The sequence below is a fragment of the Chaetodon auriga genome, chromosome 10 (genome assembly GCF_051107435.1).
Source record: "Chaetodon auriga isolate fChaAug3 chromosome 10, fChaAug3.hap1, whole genome shotgun sequence".
Taxonomy (NCBI): domain Eukaryota; kingdom Metazoa; phylum Chordata; class Actinopteri; order Chaetodontiformes; family Chaetodontidae; genus Chaetodon; species Chaetodon auriga.
The window spans coordinates 28,072,328-28,096,578 of record NC_135083.1 but is presented as its reverse complement, the minus strand read 5'-3'; the positions used below and the strand labels follow the sequence as shown (position 1 = coordinate 28,096,578).

The following is a 24,251-nucleotide window of genomic DNA, read 5'->3' as shown; positions in this document are numbered from 1 at the left end:
TAATCCATATGCCGCAGTAACAACAAATGATCTCGGGAACACTGCAAAATTCCAGTTCCGAGCCTCCCAAAGGCCGCGAGTGATCCGGCTATCCAAAGTAGCAGAAGCAGCAGTAGTAGACACTTTCTCATCCTGCTGGTGTATTTTGTAAACTTCAGCCACGCTGGAAACTCTTTGATCAAACCAGTAGTCTTAGTAGGCACACGACGTACCATTCAATCACAGCAGCCAACTAGACATGGGACTAAACCTTAGACAAACAAACAAAAGGCAGGACGGGACGCACGAGAGACGCTCTCCACTTGTCGCCATTACAGCGCCACATCTGCCATGTTTCCAAACCTTGTTTCCAAAAAAGCTGAGACAAAAACAGAATGATTTGCAAAACACTGAAACCTCATATTTAATTGAAAATTGTAATGGGTAGATTTAGGACCCAATCGCAGTACCACTAGAACAGAGGTATAGCTTGTAGCAACTTCAGTTTCAGGCTTGGGGGAGACAAGTAAGCAATACTATAGTTCAGTAATCAGTTTGGAAGTATAGTCTCTCAATGGAACACAGATCCTGCCTGTGATTTGGTTCACCAAACATCAAATAGTCACAGGCGAACAAAGATCCAGGATGTGCAGGGCAAGACTTGTGGTTGGAGACAAAAGGCTGAGATATTTACCAGGGAACAGGAGAACAGACATGGTCAAAGGCGGGCAGATTCTGCAATGTGAGATCAGCCCAATAGTAATTGCTGGAGAGTCTTGCAAGGAAACAAAGAACAGTCTAGCCCTGAGTGAATATGGGAGAGCAGCTCAAATACCAGACTGATTGGGAATGAATCTCAGGTGTGTGATCAGATGAGTGGGCAGGTGGGTGTGGCTGGCAGGGTAGTGAGAGTGGAAAAGTACTCACTGAGCAGGTGAACAGATGAAGGCAAATGGAAGCAGATAAGAGACCCAATGTACTGTGGCAGAAAATAGCACAAACACAACATATCAAGCATTACAACTGGGAATTTCTTATTATTATTATTTTAAATTACATCCTTATTTAACATTTGAAGCCAGCAAAGCATTTCAAAAAAGTTGGGACAGGGTCATGTTTACCACTCTGTCGCATCACCTGTTCTTTTAACAATGGGAACTAAGGAGAACTGCGGTAATTTGGGAAGTGAAATGTTTTTGCCTGATGTATGATTTCAGCTGCTCTACAGTTTGGGGTCTCCTTTGTCATATTTTATGTTTCATAATGCACCAAACATTTTCAAAAGGTGACAAGTTCAGTCAGTTTAGCATCCAGACTTGTTTACCATGGAGCCATGCTGTTGTAATACATGCAGAAAAAATGTCTTGCTGAAATAAGCAAGGCCTTCCCTTAAAAAGATGTTATCAACTTGGCAGCATATATTGCTCCAAAACTGTATATATCGTTCAGCAGTAATGGTTCCTACACAAATGTGCAGGTTCCCGATGCCATGTGCACTAACGCACCGGCGTACAATCACAGATGCTGGCTTTTTAGCTGCATGCTGATAGCCATCCGGATTGTCCTTCATTTTAGGATGCAGAATTCGTGATTTCCAAAAAGAATGTAAAATTTTGCCTCATTAGACCACAGGTGTTCAGGCTTAGCCTTAAGTAGTAATAATTTCAGGACTCAAATTAGCAGACCAATACAAAGACAATTGCCAGAAACAAACAATTGAATTTATTTACAAAAGGAAAACCAAAAATGCACTCAAACTGAGTGGAAACAGCAAAGAAACGATACAGGAGAACTGAGGCTGAGAGGCACACCGAACAGGGCTGAAGACACTGAAACAGAGAGCACAGATAAGTATAGAGTCCAAAAATACAACAAAAATAATCAACAGGAAAATCCTGGGCAAATCTTAGAAGTAGGGCTTTCAAAGTTTTTCTTTTCTCAAGTACTCACACAGAAGATAGGATGACCACACAGTTGAGATCAGGATGAACTGGCAGCCACGAGTCCAGGGGCCCGTTGCACAAAACCAGGATAAGGGATTAAGCCGGGATTTGTTGGTTATCCTGGCTCAAGTTATCCGTGATCTGGTTGCACAAAAGCAGGATAGTGGAAAGTGGGATATGTTATGGGATAAGTTACCGTGGAGATTTATTCTGTGGAGCTAGCCTGCTCCAGACCAGGCTAAGTTCCAGGATCTGTTTAATCTCATCGCTTATCTCAGTCAGCATTCATCACAAACGGAAACCAATAGTTATTCCACTGCCCACTACACATTGTTATCACATTCAACTAGATCCACTGTCATTATTTAAACATGAACACAAAACCTAAGCATCATTAATTTCAATTTTAATTAATTTCATTAATTTCAATCATTGTAGATAAATGATGATTTTAGATGATGTTGCAATCATTAGATAGACAGTTTCCCATAGACTATATATAAAATACACATCCAATATAAATATAAATACACATCAAAGAGGAACATGATGTTCCTTTATAGAATAAGGGTAAATCAAAGCATCAGTTCCTTTCAAAACTGAACAAACACAGTGACTCTACAAGATAGAAAGCACAGAATCAAAGCATATTATACAACACAAGAATAAATACACATTCAAAGGTCTGTATATAATACACCCCACATGTCTGCACACTGAAATAAATGCAGGACAAATCCGTACACAACAAATGAACAGACAAATGAATGGATGATGGAGCCTCCCTGCAAGCTTGTATACACACAGTATACAGCACAAACATAGGCCAAATCAATCTAAATAAAAAAAAAAAAAAAAAAAAAACCCACAAATTCCTCTGCCAATGCAGGCCATATTTAACTGAAATTCACAGCATGCTTCTGTGCCAGTGCAGGACATGAAATTTAAAGCATGCATGTTAACTAAAATAATTCAACACATATTGGTCCCTGACCAGCAAACCACTGTCGTCACCAAGGAAGATGGCAGGATTGTCCCAGTCCATGTGTGATGGCACTCTGGGGGCCATCTCTTTCCTCAGGCAGGCCACATTGTGGAGGACCATACAGACCACAGTGATGTCACATGCCCTCGAAGGGCTGACGGCCATGAAGACAATGAAAGCGTGCCTTCAGGAGGCCAAAGGTCATTTCAATCCTGGCCCGTGTCCTGGCATGGGCATGATTGTAGGCCTGCTATGCTTCCTGGGGGTATGTGTATGGTGTCAGGAGAAAAGGCTGGCAGGCATACCCCCTGTCTCCCAGCAAGACACCAGAGAATTCACCTTGGAATACAGCAGGAACATTAGTGAGCCCAAAAGGCATTACTAAATATTCAAAATGCCCCAGTGGTTTATTATAGGCCGTCTTCCATTCATCCCCTCCCTGATGTGAACCAAATGATAGGTGTTGCATAAGTCCAACTTAGTGAAGTGAAAAAGATGGCGCCTGTGTGTGTGGCTGGCTGTCTGCTGCTCCTGCAATGTTTGGTGTTTTTACTGTTTTAAACCATCGGCACTAAATGAGTGTCTGTTGGTGTATGATCACCAGTCCCTTTTGTTTCTCCAGCAGAATGTCAGAGATCTAGGTGCGTTTAATCATGGTGGACAGAATACTCTGCCCCCGCTCCTGGCGGCGATTCCGCGTCACTTGTACCGGGCCCTGGCCCTATCTTCTCGGCAGAAGAGTCCCTGGCACCGCGGCAGACGCTGTGGTCGGTTGGTGAGGCTGAAACTCCAGCTGGCATGCCCTTCATCCATTTCCCGGACAGGACGTGGATTATTCCCTCCTTTTGCTGTGCCTCGGCGTTTCCTGGATCCCATCGATGTCTGGTACCTACTTTAACTCCCCGAGGATGTCAGGTCGTGAAGGAGGAATGGCGACGGTTTACAAAAACGACTTTAAATTTAAGCAGCGCACCGCCTCGTCCTCTTTTTCCAGGTTTGAGGTGACTTTATTTGAGGTGGGTCGCTCCGACCCGGTTTTGTGCGCCGTCATCTACTGACCCCCCAAATATAATAGGGACTTTGTGAATGACTACTCTGATCTTCTGGCTGAAATTATGCCTTTGAAGAGGTTTCCCCAAGTATAGGGCAGTTGGTTTTAGCTATCATTAACAGTCAGAACAGAACAGTCTATCATCTGGTGTTGTTCCCCTAAGTTTTAAACATGCAGTGGTGCAGCCCCTACTTAAGAGACCTGGCTTTGATCGCAGTGTGTTGGCCAACTTTAGGCCCATCTCCAAGCTGCCTTTTATTTCTAAAATCTTGGAGAAAGTTGTTCATGCTCAGTTAAAGTCTTCCCTGGATGAGCATGGTGTCCTGGAGGTGTTTCAATCTGGTTTTACAACTCTGCATAGCAGAGTCAGCTTTATTAAGAGTTTTTAATAATATCCTCCTGGCTAATGACTCTAGTGACCATGTAATTCTGGTTCTGTTGGACCTTACTGCGGCTTTTGACACTGTGGACTACAACACTCTAGTGACTCGGTTACGTCACCTAGTGGGCATCTGTGGTACTGCACTGGAGTGGTTCAAGTCTTATCCGGCCGACAGGACAATGAGTGTAAGCCAAGGAAATTCAGAGTCCAGCTCTGCTCCACTGCTGTATGGGGTTCCACAGGGGTCGATTTTAGGGCCCCTGCTTTTCTCTCTGTATTTACTGCCTCTAGGCTCCATCCTAAGAAAGCATGGCATCTCTTTTCATCGTTATGCTGACGACAGTCAGATATATGTGCCGCTGAAAAAGAAAAATGCCTTCTCCCTCACACCACTTCTGTCATGTCTTGAAGACATCAAAGCCTGGATGGCCTTGAACTTAAATTTCAATGACAAAAAAACAGAAGTGATGGTGTTTGGTCCCAGTGGCTCTTGTGAACCCCCTCCTGTTGACATGGGCCCTTTGGCAGGCTATGTAAAGCCAACAGTCTCAAACTTGGGTTTTAAGATGGACGGTGATTTTAAATTGGATTGGCAAATTAGTGCTGTAGTGAAGTCCAACTTTTTCAGCTGGCGAAGGTGAAGCCTTTCCTTGCACAACAGCACTTTGAAACAGTAATCCATGCCTTTATCACATCTCGGCTGGATTACTGTAATGCACATTATTTTGGAGTCAGCCAGTCCTCCCTCACACGCCTCCAGCTGGCGCAAAACACAGCCGCTCGCCTCTTAACTGGAGTGTGTAAGAGGGAGAACGTAACTCCCATCCTGGCCTTCAGCTGATCTGCTGCACCTGGAGGTACCGAGATCAAAACAGAAGCTCAGAGGGGACAGAGCCATCTCTGTGGCGGCTCCTAAACTATGGAACGAGCTACCGTTGCTCATCAGACAAGCCCTGTCACTGTCCATTTTTAAAACTCGTCTTAAAACCCACTTTTATTCCTTGGCATTCAACCCCGCATGAGACTCTGCTCTTGTTTTAGTGTTTTATGGCTTGCTATTACTTACTGTTTTACTGTTTTCAATTGTTTTTAAAAACAATAAAACAATTATTTCAGTTTTCATTCCTGTTTTATTTTACTTATTTTATTGTTTTTTATATTGTTTTGTCTATTTATGTGCAGCACTTTGTTTCATCTGTGGTTGTTTTTAAAGTGCTATATAAATAAAGTTAAGTTTGAAAAGAGGCAAAGGCAGAGTTCATGAGAGGCAGACGATACTTGTTCTTTACAGTAAAATCATTTAGTCCACAAAAATCAGTTCAGGGTCTGAGTGATTTGTCCCTCTTGGCCACAAAGCAAAACCCTGCCCCGCCAGGTGAAGAGGATGGCCAAATGATACCGGCAGCAAGCGAATCCTTGATATACTGCTCCATAGCCTATCATTCTGGTCGTGACAGGTTGTAAAGTCTGCTGGAGGGAAGAGGTGCCCCTGAAAGTAGATCAATGGCGCAGTCTTATGGTCGATGAAGGAAGAGAAAGAGCGCGCTCCTTATTGAATACCTCCTGCAGGTCATGATAAGCAGGAGGAATACAGGAAAGATCAACAGTCAGATACGTTAGAAGAGTTGGAACTACCCCAAGCCGGCGGAAGTGCCGAGTGTAGACAGAGAGCATGGCAGTGGGGTCTCCAACCTGTAATCCTGCCTTGAGACCAGTCTATATGGGGATTATGCAATTTTAACCAGGGATGACCAAGAACCAGACGTGAGTGAGGAGACTGAAAAACATGGAATGAAATCATGTCATGATGATTACCAGAAAGAAACATTTTCATGGGAGTGGTGCGGTGTGTTACCTCCAAGAGCATCCTCCCGTTTTACGCATATACTTTAATGGGTCTCTCCAGAACCTCCAGCTTGCAACTCACTTGTGCCACCAACTGTTCATCCAGGAGGTTGTCCTCCGCACCAGAGTCTATGAGAGCGAGGAGTCGGAAAAAATCCCTGTCCACAAACAAAGATTCTTGTGTCTAGCACTTGCTTACTGATGGGGTATTGATAACTACTGGGTTAGGGCTCATCAGTATCCCCACATCTACCGACGAGCCATATCTTTCGGCAGAATAGAACATACAGCAATGACATGACCCCCAGCACCACAATACAAGCACTCACCTGCCTAATTTGTCAAACTTAATAATATAGAATACATTTTGAAAACCCAATGTGACTTTTCACATTGACATACCACTACACTACCACTTGAAAAGTGGTTTAGGTCTTAAAAGGTGCACTATGCAGTTATTCAGGATTTGTTTACATTTGCAGATCCTTCAATGAGTCAGCAAAACATATTTACTATACATGTAATTGTTGTAATTATTATTATGTATGGTATCCTATGCTATCACACATCAACATGAAATAATTTTCAGGCACCGAGTGAACTGTAATGGCCTGCAATATCACCGCTAACAACAATGCGTTCAATGTCTTTATTGACAATTTTCACACAGTGTCAAACACTGTTTTAGGAATAAAATTTTCCTTTGACAAAAGTTTTGTTTATTATATTGTTAAATCTAATTTAAATGTCCTATTTTATTGTTGTGACACGCTCTACATTGTTGATCTTTCCAAAATCATTGCCACCGTGGTGAATAATCAAGAGATTGTTAGGCTTAGCCTTAATTTAGAAGTGGTTGGACTCAATATACAGACTGGAGACAAGAGTAAAAAAGAAATAAGTTTATTAACAAAGTGAGGAACAAAAGGCGTACTCATAAGGAGTGGATAAAACTAACAAAAGGTGCACTCGAACGAGTGGAATAAGGTAACTCAAGGCGCACTCACAAGGAGTGGAACTCATCAAACAAAATACCACAAGGGAGTTTGAGACAGGAAGATGGTTCCACAAGAGAAGAGCTTGATAGCTAAAGGCACTACCTCCCATTCTGTTTTGTGACTTAAGGAACCACAGGTAAACGTGCATTCTGGTAACTCAGTGTTCCAGTGGAGTCATAGGGTACTATGAACTCTTTAAGACAGTGTTTCCCAACCACTGTGCTGCGGCACATAAGTGTGCCTGAGAAATCATCAGGTGTGCTCTGGAAGATTATTCAATTTCACCTGATTGGTGCTCTAAGGCCTAGAGCACCAATCAGGAGAAATCTTCCTGTGTGTCTTTCTTCAATTCCTGCAAGAATATCAGTTTTGTGTTCAACTGAACAGGCCTGGGTTTCACACTGAGTAAGTAAATTGAGTAAATTGAGACTAGATTTTTATTATATTTCAATAAACATACTTTTTGTGATATTTTTGTTTGGTAGTGTGCCTTGTGATTTTTCTAATGAAAAATATGTGCCGTGGCTCAAAAAAGGTTGGGAAACACTGCTTTAAGATATGATAGTGCTTGACCATTTAGAGTGTACAAAGGCTAATATGGGAGAAATATTATCTCTTTTCCTCATTTTTTGTCAGAGCATATGCCACAGCATTCTGGGACAACTGGAGAACTTTAGTCGCTTATTGGGGTAGCCTGACAGTAAGCAATTGCAATAATCCAGCCTGGAAATAACATGTGTGGACTAGTTTTTCTGAATCATTTTAAGACAGGATGTGCTGGATTTTCACAATGTTAGGTAGATGAAAAAGCCAGCCTTTGAAATTTGTTTGATGTGGAAGTTAAAGGACATTTCCTAATCAAAGATAACAACCAAATTCTTTAAGGTGGTGCCAGCGCAATGCCATCAAGAGCTAATAATTCATTACATTGTGAGTTTCGAAAGCGTTAAGGGCAAAGTACTATAAATTCAGTTTTGTCTGATTTTAGTAGCAAAAGGTAAGAGGCATCCTGGGGCCTCATTTATAAAACATTGCGTAGAATCCATACTAAAAGTGTGCATACGCCCAAAAGCTGAAAATGGCGTATGCCAAAAAATATTCGGATTTATAAAACGTGCGTACTCACACCTGCACGCAATTTTCCCTTTATAAATCACACTCCACCTGGAAGATTGCGCAGGTGGATTCACCTCACATCCCGCCTCCGACACACCCACATTTTACCATGAATGGTCAATGCAAAGTACCTCATGAATGGCTTTGCATATAAATATGCCTGCTGATCAATGGCATTTTACGTTCGATCATGGCAGAGAAAAGAAAAAGAAATTTTACGGAGACTGAAATCGAGGTGCTTGTGGGTGAGGTGGAGGCCAGAAAGGATATTTTGTTTGGTGGTCACAGTAGTGGCGTCACGAATACAATAAAAAAAAAAAAAAAAGAGTGGCGGCACGTCGTCGCCGCAGTGAATAGTTCCAGTGCCACAGAGCGATCTGTGGCAGAAATTACAGATCCCTACACTACTGTGCGTCAGGATGAATGAGTCATGTGTTGACCCAGGCCACCGTGCCACTACATTCGTCAAGATCATGTCCGAGGTACAAATAATTTGTACATTGAGTGAATGCACATTTTTTCGATTCACATAAGCAAATTCATTTTCACTCTGAGCCCTTATAGCAATGTGAGTGCAGTCAATTGCGTCGATTATATTTGGGAAACCGGACATTGCTGCAAATATCCCAGACCTAAGGACACAATTTAACTGAATTATATCATACCCAAAAGGGGCTTTAGACAGACAATGTAACATTATATAACATTAATCATATCAAACACTTACCTGTCGGCTAATTCCCACTGAAAGGAGCCAGTCGCCAGAAATCCCAGAGTGGTCAGCACCTGGATATGCGCCGGGATGGCGCGGTTCCGGCGGGTGGATCTAACACTGGGCCCAGTTCAGCACATAGATCCAACAGCACCGCTCTAGGAATCTAAATCGGCTTATTAGCCAGTCATCATCATGGGCCAGCAAATCTCCGTGGTCCCTAAAATTTCTCTCCATCCTGATCCTACCATTTGCGTGATCTTCCAGCAGTGCCAGCGCATCCATTGTGCAGCATTACGCACGAGTGTCACCGCACTATTTATATGCTTACTCAGCAAATTGAATGATTATTACACACCTTGTCAGAATTACTACTAATCCATCAGTGCCATCCACCGCTCTGTATCATTTGAAGATGGAAGTATGATATATGAACATTGTGCATACAGCAGTAGGCCTAACGGCTCATTAAAGGAACACATCTATAACACTGCAGACTTGGGTGTTTATGATTACGCGGGTCTATAAGTCTGATATGTGATGACATTAAATGTATGAGATCAATCTGGCTTCAATTCACCACCTCACCATCTGCACCGCCAGTTTCCCCGTCTCCAAAATGTTCGTACGCAAGCATCAAAGTTGGCGTACCGGTGCGCACATTCTCACGCTAAGTTTTTTTTTATAAATCACAACCTTTGCGTAGGAAGTTGCGTACGCAACTTTCAAGCCCCGTTTTGTGCGTAAGCAAGTTTTATAAATGAGGCCCCAGGTTTTTAAGTTTCAATTGGTTTCACTTGGATTCACTGATAAATATATCTAGGTATCATCTGCATAGCTTTGAAAGTTTATGGAGTGTTTCCTGATTATATAGCCTAAAGGAAGCAGTGTGAATATTATCGGTTCAAGGACTGAACATTGTAGAACTCCATACCTTTGGCATGCACAGAGGAATCATTAACATGTACAAACTAGAACTGATCTGATAAGTAGGACCTAAACCAGGTTATAATGCTACTTAAGTGTTTCAGTCTCTGTACCAGGATGTGATGGCCAATGGTGTTGAAGCACTGAACATTGTAGAACCCCATACCTTTGGCATGCACAGAGGAATCATTAACATGTACAAACTAGAACTGATCTGATAAGTAGGACCTAAACCAGGTTAGTTTGGTTCCTGTAATGCTACTTAAGTGTTTCAGTCTCTGTACCAGGATGTGATGGCCAATGGTGTTGAATCCAGCACTAAGATCTAACAAGACAAGTATAGAGACCAGTCTTTTGTCTGATGCAACTAAAAGGTCATTTGAAGCCAAATGAATTCAATAATGAGATAAATGCAGGTTCTCATTATTGACATCCACGTAAATAAAACCACATACAATATTACGTTATCTGTTTTATGAACAAAGCTTAATAAAAGGAGAAGAAGAAAAAAAAAAAAAAATTCAAATAAAAATTCCGAATATGGACCAAGAGTGCAGTACATAATCACAAATAGAACTGACTATAGCGTTTTCCAGTACTTGGGGCTGCTCTTCCTCAGAAGGATATGAATAAAAAGTGCAGAAGAACCTGCCACCTGAGGGTGGCCCACCAAAACAATGGACTCACATCCAGGCCAAAATTGTGTCCTATCGTCTGCCTTGCTCTCTCCTCAGCATGTCAGACTGGCTTTTCCCAAATGAGCCAATTTTAATGTGTGAAACGAAAATTTCAATTAAATTTAATCAACGTCATTACAACTTAACAATTTCCATTTGTTATTTGTTTTATTTTTAAACTGCCAAGCAATTTTCAAATGACTTTTATTTTATTCTTAAAATTCAAATCTAAATAAATTCATGATAACTAAAATGAAATGTGTAACTTAGACCAGTATCTTTTTGGTTGTGGTTACAGTTCAATTATTAAAATACACAAATAAATCATGCCTCACATGTTTTGAGTGATCACCAAATTAAAATGGATGGGCATAATTGTCAAACTACAGGGTAAAATGACAAATATCTTTGTAACATGAATGTCTGCTTTACTTCTGGTTTTCTGCATCTATTACAATAGAGGGATGTGCTCATGTTGAGATCTCTCTCTCTCCCTAGAACAGAGCCCTACTACTGCACAAGCCTGATGAAGTTAGATGTTATTGTGTGTACATGAAAGTAATGTTTTAAAAAAAAAAAAGAAAAGAAAAGAAAGAAACAAAAAAAAAGAAAAAAAAAGTCTGCGGAAGAAGAAAAAATATTGTTATTGTTATAGTTATTAATTGTTGCTCATTATCAGTGAGTGTGAGTACGGTGTGTGTGACCTTACCTTACGCTTTGTCATTTACTGATATTTTGCTGTAGCAGACTTCAAAACATTTTTATCTCTACACTGGCTTCATCATAATCTGTCTCTTGATTACAAGATTATGTTATCAAAGTCTTACCCTCAATTCTTGAGTCAGTCTCTAGGTTGTTGCTATTACCAATTTGCTTGCTAAGTTTGCTTTGTAGCAGGTCAGCTTGTGGACTAGTTGCAGTCACAAATACCTTTCATTAAGATTTCGGACACAAATATGATTGAAGTAAGAAGGGGGTCGGCTTGACATACATCCTGAGTGCTGTGATCTCTAATCCAAGCAGTTGGCTCTGACTCAGAATACAGCAGATAGAAAGTGGAGCTCAGATGCTGTCTAATCATCATGTTTGTGAGGTTATGGCTCTGAGTGACTTTTCATAATAATGTAAGTGTGAATAAAAAGTGCATTTTTAAAAACAATAATGACCGCATGTACTCCTCCATGGCAGCAGCTAGCAATGCTGCTGCTGCCCTTTCACTAGCAGGCAACTTGTGACAGTGCCTGTTTAACTAAACATTGCTGCCATCTACTGGAAAAAGCTTGGCCTTCCTTGCATTTGTCATTGTGTATCAATGCCCTGGCAAGCCAGTCTCAAAAGGATCCACATAAATCTGCTGAGATTCATACATACATTTACATGTAAAAACTGCAAAGTTGATGATTCACAACTTAATTTAAGGATTGTAAAGCCATACAAATGTGGATATTTAAAATAGAATATTGTATTCATACATGCTTTTGTTTATTTACAAATGGTGATATACACTGTGGCCAACAAGGGCAAATACACCGCATACGGCAAAATGCTGCAAATACAGGAATGATGCAAAACCAAAAACACACAAACACATAAAACAAATGCAACAGAAAAACGCTGCAAGAGAAAATGCTGCAATCACAGAAACGAAGCAGAAGCAAAAACTTACAAACCTACAAAACAAATGCAAAAGAAAAATGCTGCAAATATCAAAAAAAACAAAACAAAACAAAACACAAAACCCTAAAACAACTGCAAGAGAGATATGCTGCAAATTCATTCATTCATTCATTCATCTTCTTTACCCGCGCATCCCATTTCGGGGTTGCCGGGGGGCTGGAGCCTATCCCAGCTAGCAATGGGCGAGAGGCGGGGTACACCCTGAACCGGTCGCCAGCCGATCGCAGGGCTACATACACACACACACAGACAGACAACTCACACACTCACACTCACACCTACAGACAATTTAGAGACCAATTAACCTAACGAGCATGTTTTTGGTCTGTGGGAGGAAGCCGGAGTGCCCGGAGAGAACCCACGCATGCACGGGAAGAACATGCAAACTTCACACAGAAAGGCCCTGCCCGACCCAGGGTTCGAACCAGCAACCTGCTGCAAATTCACTCCACAAAATGGAAGTGCACCAGGCCACTGGGGGACTTGACCTAAGGGATGGACCGGTCCTGTGGGACCAAACCCTCTTGAAAAACATGAAGAAGAAGAAGAAGAAGAAGAAGAAGAAGAAGAAGAAGAAGAAGAAGAAAGTTGGCTAATATTTGGAGAGGAGAGTGAAAAAGTATGTTTTCCTTTCTGTATTTTTTTTAAACACTTGGCTGTAATCTTTTACAATATTATAGAAGAGCAGCATAGTTACGTAGCTAATGTGCACCTTGTAATAATAATAATAATAATAATAATAATAATAATAATAATAATACTAATAATAATAATAATAAAAATAATAATGGATTACATTTATATGGTGCTTTTCTATCGTTATCCGATATCTTCTTTAAATGTTCAGGAAAATAAAATATCCACTCTCTCTGACGTAACCTCGCCAATTTTATAATCTCCTCTTTCCCCTCACAGATGTACTGTCCATTCTGTGGAGCTGCGGTGATAGCTTCCGCGGACTTTTGTTGTCTGTGTGACAGAAACATTAAACTTGTAACTGATCAGGTTAACAAACCCCCCTAGGAGATGCCCACCACCAGTGCACCTCTCGATGCACAGCCAAGCACTAGTGCAGGAAAACCTGAAAATTGTGTTCTTGTATTCAATCTCAGCACTGTACATTAAATATGTGATAAATGCCCTGCAGGAAAGCTCAGTGATTAAAACAAGATCAAAGATGTGTCAGAAGCACTTACAGCTTCTGAAATGTCACATTTCACCAAATTTATGTAGTGAATTTTAATTAAATATTTATGGTTGATAGAAATTAAAGATTTAAGGATTCAAAATAACCTTTAATCACAGGTAAAACTGGGGAAATTAATGCAATTCATCTTTATACCCATAGCAATCAAGATAATTATTGCTTTTCATAGGTTGCAGTGGACAGTCTTCAAGTGATGATGAAAGTGTGGTCCATGTCAGGTTGCCATCTGGAGATGAGTGAAGTGAATTGATAATATTTTCATTTGATAAAATCTGTCATTTGTATGTTGTATGCGGGTGTGGGATGGTCCAGAAAAAGTGAGCACTCCAAGAACAGAGAACATTTTGAATGGGTAAAATACAAAACAACAACATACAAAACATTGTCCACTTCATATTTTGTTGCTCAATGCAATGCACATTACAGCTATTTAATTCATTTGTTTTTGGTATTTCCAGAGCTCTCAGACACACACAACCACAGTCTGATCAAGTAAGACTTGAATTCATCCCCTTTAGTGTTGAAAATGTGAACATGAAATCATAAAATGCCTAAAAATATTTTCATGAATTCACCAAGCCAATCATTCAAGATGTGATGTGTACTATTTTAGTTGCTAAGACAGTGGCACTGTCATTAGATTAACTGCAGTAATTTCTTCAGTTAAACTAGGATGGAGGACAAACCACTGTCCAGGAACAGGTCAAATCCACCCGGGGCCAGAACAACTACTATCGGTAAGCTGTGTTGACAGTTGCAACCTTTACAGATTTGCTTAATGATTGCTGGAAATTGTAGATAAAACAATGTGGTCAAGAAAACATTGTGACCATGGACTATTTTTTTGATGACAGTGTATTGAATCAAGATAATAAGTAAATATCTGAAAATTGCTCTACAGGCATAAATTAAAGCACTGTAACTAATTGGAATTTTAAGATCAACTCGGACATTTTTACATTTCCAAATGAAACCCCTACTTATAGCCTCAATGAAACAAAGGAAAAATTCCCACAAATAGATGTTCAATCATTTCTATTTCTTATTTTTTTCATATTTTATGAGCAGTGTGCAGGAATGTGCCAAACAAACTGGTATTATCTGTTCTAAACCTAATGTTTTCATTATCATTTAGTAGAAGCATACGAAATATTTGAAAATATTTCCTCAACTGTCCTCTCAATACAGCAACTATGCAAATGTGTATGTGCCTATCATAGTTGACAGTCAGAGTCAGAGCCAGAGGAAACTATGGAGCACTCTGCAGAGGAAAGGTAGTAATTACTAATTAGTATCTCTCTAAATCTTATTTGTGCCTTTATTATTTGAAATAATAATACACCACATCTTCTTTTACAGCACAGGCGATGTGACTGCTGCAGACATTATTTCAGAGCTCTTTGTAAAGACTACACAAACATCTCACAGCAGGTTCAACATCAATAAAGCCAATGTTTGGGACGGAGCAGTCCGTGGCTACAAATGTGCTTTATTTGACCCGTCCCATGAAATATTAGTGCGGTTCACTGACGATGAGGGATGAGCTGAGGATGGACTGGACAATGGTGGTCCAAAGAGTGAGTTCCTGACCCTCCTTATGAACTTCCTAAGAACATGCAGAATCTTTGATGGACCAGAGGACAGGAAATTTATCATGTTTGACAGCGCAGGTAATGACGTTATTTCGAGATTCAGAATTTTCTTCATGAGAACGTGGCAGCTGTTGGTTAATGTGGCATTAATTTGACAAATAATTATCTACAGCTGTGAAAGATGATGAATACTTTCTTGCTAGGAGGATGATTGCTACTTCCATCATTCATGGTGGTCCGGGTCCTCGCTTCTTGACAGAGATGCTTTACCAGCACCTCACAGGAAGAACCACTGACATTGAAGCTAAGATTAAAGATATCACCGACGACACCATGAGAGCTTCCCTGCTTGAGGTAGGTTGGCATTATTAACAAACCTCAAGTAGTTCAAGTCATGTCACAGCCATGTGGTTCTGTGGTGAACTACCCCAGGTCTCTGCAGAGCCTAATTCATTGCTGAACTGACCACTGCAGATGGAAGAGCTCCACGCTGCTCCGCAGAGGCTCTGTCCTGCCGCCGAGCTGTTGTTGCCCTCCTGCCAAAAAAAGGCAATCTGCAAGACATGAAGAACTGGTGCCCTGTGTCCTTTGCACGGACTACAAAATTCTGTCCAAGGCTTTGGTTAACAGGCGGAGGGAAGCTATGGAGCAGGTCATCCACCAGGATCAGACCTACTGTGTGCCCAGCGGGTCCATGGAAGACAATGTCGGCGTAATTTGAGATGTTTTGGAGGTGCCCAGCTCATTGGGTATAAAAACTGGTCTCATTTTGCTAGACCAGGAAAAGGCTTTTGACTGCGTTGAACACAGCTTCCTCTGGAAAACCATGGAGAAGTTTAGGCTCCAGGCTGTGGGCTCCCTGCTGAACATCCAGTCCACCAGGGTAGCTCAAAAGGTGCTGGAACTTTGGAGAGAAAGACTCTCTGGGAGGGAAAGAAGCCTCCTCATGGATTACAGCCAAGGGACTGAGCCTGACCACACAGAGATCCTTTCCCGGAGACTGACACAAGTCCTCAGTTCGGAGAGCTGGACGGACCTCTCCTCAGAGACTGTGAAAAATTTAGCCTGCACACAGCCAACAAGAAAGAACTGTACAGAAACTGTGTAAAAGTTATAAACAAGAAAGGATTGTGTGACAAAGCGCCCACTGCATTGACCAGCAAGCTGAGGGGAGATGGACTGGGCCCACAGTGGAGGGTTTTGTACAAACCTCCCCTGAAGAAAAGAACTCTGTGCTCTCACTCCCTGTGATTAGCACTGCTGTGTCAAACCAGTGTCCCCTCTGTCTCTTGTGAGACAGGTTTTCATGTTTTTACTGAGTGTAAGAGTCTTACAGTGCTCTTCACTCTTTTAACAAATGTTTATAATTTGTTCAGTGAAACATTTAGCATGAGAAGTTTTGTTTATGGTCCAGGATAAAAGAAAACAAATCAAAAATAGTGGCAGCTTTTAAACTTTTAAACAGATCAAGAGGCAGCCTCAGTTTTCTGCTGTAATGTCAGATGTCGACTAAGACTGGAATTCTGTTTTTAGAAAATAACAAAAAAAAATTAAAATTTTCTGGTTGGTGGAATGTTTCATTGATGTATCTTTTTCTTATTTTATTAATGATTTTTGTAATTTAAGTACTTAAGCACTTTCCTAATGACATATGTGTAAATTGATGTTGTGAATGAGATTAAAGTGTGTTTGTAAAAATCTTCTTCTTCTTCTTCTTCTTCTTCTTCTTCATGTCTTTCAAGAGGGTCTGGTCCCACAGGACCGGTCCATCCCTCACGTCAAGTCCCCCTAGTGGCCTGGCGCACTTCCATTTTGTGGAGTGAATTTGCAGCATTTCTCTCTTGTGGTTGTTTTGGGGTTTTGTGTATTTTTTGATGTTTGCAGCATTTTTCTTTCAGATTTGTTTTGTGGGTTTGTAAGTTTTTGCTTCTGCTTCGTTTCTGTGAAGCAGCATTTTCCTCTTGCAGCGTTTTTCTGTTGCATTTGTTTTATGTGTTTGTGTGTTTTTGGTTTTGCATCATTCCTGTATTTGCAGCATTTTGCCGTTTGTGGTGTGTTTGCCCTTGTCAGCCACGTAGATATATGGGTTGTAAATTAGACATTTATTTCCAAATGATGACATGTATATTCCAGTGAGTTTACATTTATTCAAATGGTGGGTTACAGATGCAAACTGCTCTGCATTTAACAGGAGTTAAGATGAAACTTTATTGATCAAGATAAAAAAAGGACGCAGGATTAAAAAAATAAAAAAAATTTAAAAATCAACTATGTATATGTACTTTATGTACAGATTATAAAAAGACTGTTGCCATTTTGTGAAAATCTACCAATGCCATATGTTGAATTGCGCTTGAGAAAATACAAATCGAATCGCATGAGTCAATATGGATAATGAATACAGTGTTTGTACTATTGCACTATATATATATATATATATATAACAAAATGTATATACTGAGAAAAATAAACAGAGTATATACAGAGGATGTGCAAAATCCATCCATTTTCACCCACTTTATCCGGGGCCGGGTCGCGGGGGCAGTAGTCTGAGCAGGGACGCCCAAACTTCCCTATCCCTGGACACTTCCTCCAGCTCATCCGGGAGGACCCTGAGGCGTTCCCAGGCCAACCGAGTGACATAGTCACTCCAGCGTGTCCTGGGTCTTCCTCGGGGCCTCCTCCCAATGGGGCATGCCTGAAACACCTCCCTAGGGAGGCGTCCAGGGGGCATCCGGTAGAGATGCCCGAGCCACCTCAGCTGACTACTCTCGATGTGGAGGAGCAGCGACTCTACTCTGAGCTCCTCCCGGGTGACAGAGCTCCTCACCCTATCTCTAAGGGAGCGCCCTGCCACCCTGCGGAGGAAACTTATTTCAGCCGCTTGTATCTGGGACCTCGTTCTTTCGGTCATGACCCAAAGTTCATGACCATAGGTGAGGGTAGGAACGTAGATTGACCGGTAAATCTTCGCCACGACAGACCGATACAGCGACCGCGTTACTGCTGCCGCTGCACCGATCCGTCTGTCAATCTCACGCTCCATTCTCCCCTCACTCGTGAACAAGATCCCAAGATACTTAAACTCCTCCACTTGAGGCAGGAACTCTCCTCCAACCCAGAGGGAGCAAACCACCTTTTTCCGGTTGAGAACCATGGCCTCGGACTTGGAGGTGCTGACTCTCATCCCAACTGCTTCACACTCGGCTGCGAACTGCCCCAGTGCATGCTGAAGGTCCTGGCTGGAGGGAGCCAACAAGACAACATCATCCACAAAAAGCAGAGACGAAATCTGCCGGCTCTCGAACTGAACCCCCTCCGGTCCCTGGCTGCGCCTAGAAATTCTGTCCATAAAAATAATGAACAGAACCGGTGACAAAGGGCAGCCCTGGCAGAGTCCAACATGCACCAGGAACAGGTCCGACTTGCTGCCGGCAATGCGGACCAAGCTCCTGCTCCGGTTGTACAGGGACTGTACAGCCCTCAGCAGAGGGCCTCCAACCCCATACTCCCGGAGCACCTCCCCCAGAATGACGTGAGGGACACGGTCAAATGCCTTCTCCAAGTCCACAAAACACATGTGTACTGGTTGGGCAAACTCCCATGAACCCTCAAGCACCCTGTGGAGGGTATAGAGCTGGTATAGCCAGAGTCGTTGTCTAGGGTTTGGGTCGTCGGGGCCCCCGCCCACGACTACCACCCATAACGCAATGCACCGGCCCCTTCTGGCCCTTCCTGCAGGTGGTGGGCCTATGGGAAGGCGGGCCCATGTCACTCCTTCGGGCTGTGCCCGGCCAGTTCCCGTGGGCAAAGACCCGGCCACCAAGCACTCGCCTGCGAGCCCCAACCCCAGGCCGGCTCCAGGGTGGGGCCCCGGTGACGCCAATCCCGGTGACGTGAACGTCCTTGTTTTTCCGGCTTCCATAGGGGCTTTTGAACCGCTCTTAGTCTGACCCATCACCTAGAACCTGTTTGCCTGGGGAGACCCTACCAGGGGCATTAAGCTCCTCCTCCACCTCCAGTTCAAGGAGGAGTTGGTCAAATAGGGTATCAGTATAATATAATATCAGGCAGTGAAAAGTCCAAGGGCCATTCAGAGGGAGGAGTTGTACAGGTTGATGGCCACAGGCAGGAATGATTTCCTGTGGCATTCAGTCTTGAGTTTTGGTGGGATGAGTCTTTCACTGAACATACTCCTGTGCCTGGCCAGCACATCATGAAGTGGGTGTGAGACGTTGCCCAAGATAGTCCGTACCTTAGTCAGCATCCTCCTCTCTGACACCACCGTCAGAGAGTCACACTCCATCCCCACAACGTCACTGGCCTTGCGGATCAGTTTGTTGAGTCTGTCCTCAGCCTGCTGCCCCAGCACGCAACAGCATAGAGAATAGCACTTGCCACCACAGACTCATAGAAGATCCCGAGCATAGTCCAGCAGATGTTGAATGACCTCAGTTGCCTCAGAAAATAGAGAGGACTCTGGCCCTTCCTGTAGAGAGCGTCAGTGTTCTTTGCCCAGTCAAGTGTATTGTCAATATGTACCCCCGGGTACTTGTAGTCCTCAACAATGTCCACTCTGACCCCCTGGATGGAAACAGTGGTCACTGGTGCCTTGGTTCTCCTCAGGTCCACTACCAGTTCCTTAGTCTTTGCCACATTTAGTTGCAGATGGTTCTGCTCACACCATGTGACAAAGTTGTCCACAGCAGCCCTGTACTCATCCTCATCACCCTTTTTTATCCAACTATCGCAGAGTCATCAGAAAACTTCTGAAGGTGGCAGGTCTCTGTGCAATAGTTGAAGTCCGTGGTGTAGAGGGTGAAGAGGAAGGGAGAGAGAACAGTACCCTGTGGGGCCCCAGTGTTGCAGACCACTCTGTCTGACAGACAAACTGACAGCTATGCAGGTGGATGCCGCCCTAGTGTCCTGGATTGTGGACTACCTGACTGACTTTCTTGTTCCACCACCACAGTGTGGCACTATCCTTGCAGGGGATGGAGGGCAAGCTTCTGTATAGCTGGATCTCCTGATCCACTCTCTGGGCCAGGGAAAGAAGGGGCTGCGATTTTTGAAATGACTGCAGCTCGTTGTCCTCCTCTTCAAAGAGTTCCTCCAAGGCTGTCTTTTTCTGCTTTACTGGTGGTGGCAGTGCCTGAAATTAAATGAACATGAAGCAAATATATATATATATTTATATCACTCAATAATCCATGACATAACATCATTATCCAGTGGTCATCACAAATAAATTAGTTAACCTTACATAGTCTTCCTCTACTTCTTCCTCCTCTCCATCTTCACAGCCTTCCCTCTGTGCCTCTCCTTGCTCCGGGAGCTTGAGAATTGACATAAACACATAATTAACTTTTAATACAGAGCCACAGATGAAAGGTCTCACTCTCACAATGTAATCAAATGCAATCGAAAAACATAGACAAATTCAAATACCTCATCTGTTGCTGCCACTGTGTTTGCAGTCATTGCTGCTTCCCTGATCCTGTCCCAGACTTCATCATTATTCACTTTGGATTTAAATCGGGGGTCCAAGCTGGTGGCCTCCTCCAGGAATCTCTGGATATCAGTTCCCTTAAATTTCAAAAAGGAGGACATGAGAAAGGAGGACAGGATGACATTAGACTATCCTGAATTATTTACTGCTCTTATTTCATTTAAGAGAAATAATGTACCTGGTAGCGTTTGGAAAGATCATTCCAGATGTTCTCCTTGATGCTCCTTGTGAAGGCAGAGTCACCTTCCTGCACAGTGTAGTGTTGCTCCAGCTTCTGCAAGATGGGCAAGATCTCACCACAGGTCGGACCTTTGTCGCTGGAGACTGCCAGTGTGGAGGTGTAATGCTTCCGCATGAGCAGCACAAACTCCTCTGCTTTTCTTAAGTCCTCATTGCCTATTTTGGCCAGCCTGCATTATAAACAAAACAGCAAAAGATGTATGTAGCATAAATAAACAAAAACAAAACTAGTCCGACTTTAAAACAAAGCACGTTATCATTTAAAAAAATATCTATTACCTTTCCTTTTCCATGGGCTTTCTTATCCGTGGGTCTACGGCTGCAGCCTGGATAGCAGGAAACTGCTCACAGAATCTCTCCATCATCAAATACAGAGAATTCCATCTGGTCCTTACATCCAGGAGGAGCATGTGCTTGGGCAGCTCTGAGGGTTAACACATACACAATGTAAATATTTATGTTATATTCTGAATTTAATTTCATCATGATCTAATAATTTACATGTACACATACCTATATATCTATATTTTCATGTACATATATATTGCTTGCAATGCAATGAGAGTATCTTACTGAGTAAGTCTTGTTTCTCTTTAAGTACAACTTTTGCCATGTGGGACCTCTTCATCCAAACAATGACTGCGCAAACTCGTGCTGCCCAGTTGGAAATCACAGTGCAATTGTACAGCTTCTGCGCTCCCAGGTTGAGTGTATGAGCAAAACATGGAAATTTCACAATTTGCAGCTTTTTGATAGCTACATCCATGTTTGATGCATTGTCGACAGTAGCTGCCACAACCTTTTCCCTGACACCATATTCCTCAAGGATGTCATCAATCTCCTCCGCTACAGCTGAGCCTGTCTGAGCTTGGTACACGGCTTTGGTTTTAAGCACCTTTTCCTTAGCCTGGCCATTTCTTACATAGTGCAGAGTAACTGTGAGATAATGATCTTGACTAAAACTTGTCCATCCATCAGCAGTGATGGCTGCCTTCGACACTTGTTTCAGCTCAGAGATCAGATTTCCCTTTTCAACAGCATACCAAGCAGGGATCAAGTGGTTAGTTAAGCTCTCTCTGTTTGGGGCTTTGTACTTTGGGTTGAGAATCTTGGTCATCTCCCTAGAAAATATATAATGAAAATGAATGAGTGAAACATCTTGTTAACGTGGAGGTCCTCTAATTGTGCCAAGTCATATTGTCTAAATTGAATATTTCCTCCACAATTGAGTACATTCACCTACCGAAATTCAGGGGCATCTACTGTAGCAAATGGGTGCAAGCCTTTCACAACAAACTTAGTGACTGCTCGGTGACATTCGTCTACCCTGGCCTGGGGCATTTTACTTTTGCCTGCCTCGACGAAAGGAGAAGCTAGAGCAGGTAGTGAGCAGGAGCGAGTGCTGCCAGCCTCTGAGCCAGCCAGACTCTCTCTCTCGTCACGGTCATCTTCTAAATGTAATGCAGAAGGCATTCGTTTAATAGCATAGCGTTAATGTTATAGCATGTTTTACAAAGAAGCACATAGGCAGTGGGATAGCTACTTACCAGAGTTGCCTTCCGTAGTAACCGCAGAGGTGATCATAGCTTGGCTACTGCTGGGTTGAGCTCCATCAGTCCGAAGCGCGTCAAAAACACGACACTCGTTTAACATTATTGCATGTTTTGTGCGCAAATGTTTCTGCATGTTAGTCGTGTTCCCTCCCAACGCTGTTATCTCCACTTTGCAATGACTGCAAGTCGCCTTGTTGCCATCTTTCTTGGTGAAGTGAAGCCAAACTTTGGAGCGTTTGAGCCTGGTGGGCGCCATTGTTGTTTACAACTGCAATGCACGTGCTAAACCGGCGTAACTTAATCACATAAGTGCTTTCTGGAATTGAGTGTGCGTAACTTACAACTTAAATTACGTGAGATTCGTGCTGGTTGGAATCGATAAGAGAATCGCTAGATAAACTGCCAAACGATTCCATGGAATTGAAACACACGGAACCGGTTCTCTACAGGAACCGGTTCTCGATTCCCAACCCTATACATGACAGCACTATGAAGGACCCAAGGAAGGCGAGGACCCAGAATGCAGAGAGAGTTTAACACAGTTTATTGATTTAAAAAAAAAAAAAAAATCAACAACAACCAAAAATCACCATCAGGGAAAAATGCAGCACAGGCAGACAAATAACCAAAAATCACCGCTGGGGCATCAAACTCAGCAACCAAAATTGAAGAGAACAAAAAATCACTGTTATGGAAAAATGCAGCTCAGGCAGACAAAAACCAAAAATCACCGCTGGGGGAAAAACTCAGCAAACAAAAGAGAACAACAAATCACTGTTGGAGAAGAATACAAAACTCACGTGAGCGAACCAAAAAGCCCCCCCAAAAAATTTAAGCAGCACTGGCACCAGTGACAGCTCTCAAACTGGTCAGAGCTGAAGTTCTGGCTTGGTGGATTGCTGCAGCACAGAAACCAGTGGCAGCTCTGGCTCAGGGGATCGTTGTAGCTCAAAAACAGGTGGGAATCAGGAGGAGGTGTTGGCTGGACTGCCAACTGGGAACCAGGAAAGATGTCAGCCAGGAAGTTCCATGGCACTGGGCAGTGGGACCTCCATGACATTGTGTAGTGGTGAGGATATGGAGCCAGGCAGCAGAAAGGCATGATGTTGGCAGGAGCCACACTTTGTTCTGGAAGGCACCCCAGAAGGTAGCTCCAGGGCAGGATCAGGCAGGGAAGTGCCTAGCCAACTGGTCAATCAGCTCAAGGATAGTAGTCTAGCAGGACACTGTCTGGCTCTTGAGCAAGGTCCAGCAGAGACCAGGGAGCTGGATGGATCCCCCAGAAAGGAAATGTCTGGGAATTGTGAGAGGAGGAGGAGCCAACAAAGGAACAGGACATGTTAGGAGGCTGGTGACTAGCTGACTCGAGAACAGGAACTGGCTTGTGCTTAGCAAGCCAAGGAACATACTGGAAGTTACTAGGGAGTGGATAGATGGCTGGGGACCTGGGGCTGAGGCTTGGGCTGATAGTTGGGATCGTGAGGGCTGATGGGGGTCCATGCTAAACCCAGCATGGTGGCCACTGGAGGAATCCAGATTATCCAGCATGGTCTTTAGAAGATTGTTAATTCCATTTATAATGCTCCCACACTTGGAGGTTCCTGAAACCAGGGCTTTGAGTGGATAGTGAGTTGAAATGATGCTATGGCCTTCATTCCAAGTCCAAAGCACTACTCAGACAAAAAGAATCATAATCTACAGAGGATTTCATGTCCTTAACCACCTCCAAGCAAGTAATAATGTCCCATTGGTCCTTCTCTGGTCAGGTTGCAATTTTGAGTTTAGCAGTTCAGAAAAGAAAAGAAAAGAAAAGAGAAGAAAGTAGACACAAAACAAAATTAACTTTTATAGAGTTACA

The 24,251-nt window shown here is 42.8% G+C and overlaps 1 protein-coding gene and 1 long non-coding RNA gene across 2 annotated transcripts in view; both read left to right on the top strand.

Moving 5' to 3' along the window:
* The window catches only part of LOC143326776 (voltage-gated potassium channel subunit beta-2-like), a 168,111-nt gene that overhangs the window by 18,486 nt on the left and 125,374 nt on the right, over positions 1–24,251 (top strand). The window lies entirely within an intron of this gene.
* On the top strand, positions 14,202–14,907 carry LOC143326541 (uncharacterized). The gene is made up of 3 exons (XR_013077686.1): positions 14,202–14,236; positions 14,688–14,773; positions 14,859–14,907. It is a non-coding gene; the product is annotated as an uncharacterized LOC143326541 (long non-coding RNA).